This window comes from Rhagoletis zephyria, unplaced genomic scaffold, assembly GCF_001687245.7.
Source record: "Rhagoletis zephyria isolate East Lansing unplaced genomic scaffold, Rhagoletis_zephyria_1.1 Rzeph_scaffold_15699, whole genome shotgun sequence".
NCBI lineage: Eukaryota > Metazoa > Arthropoda > Insecta > Diptera > Tephritidae > Rhagoletis > Rhagoletis zephyria.
Window position 1 is genome coordinate 6,869 of NW_016172765.1, and position 296 is coordinate 7,164.

Genomic DNA, 296 nt, shown 5'->3' on the forward strand with positions numbered 1-296 from the left:
AAATAGCAAACCTAACATAATAATTAAATTATAATCTGCCTTATCTTCGCAGTTTCGCAAAAAAAAAAGTGCAATCGAAAATTTGGCATCCGTCCATAGTAAATTACATGTAAACCAAAAGTGAAAAGTGAACCGGCTCGGGGAAAATAAAACTGATGATATTGCTGAAATTAGTATTATTTTTTTCTTACTTTTTATAACCTAACCTAAAAACCCAGTTGGTTACCTTTTTTAATGGTACTTGTATTTAATTTTTCACTTTCTTCACAAATCTATATTTAAAAAAAAAAAAAAAA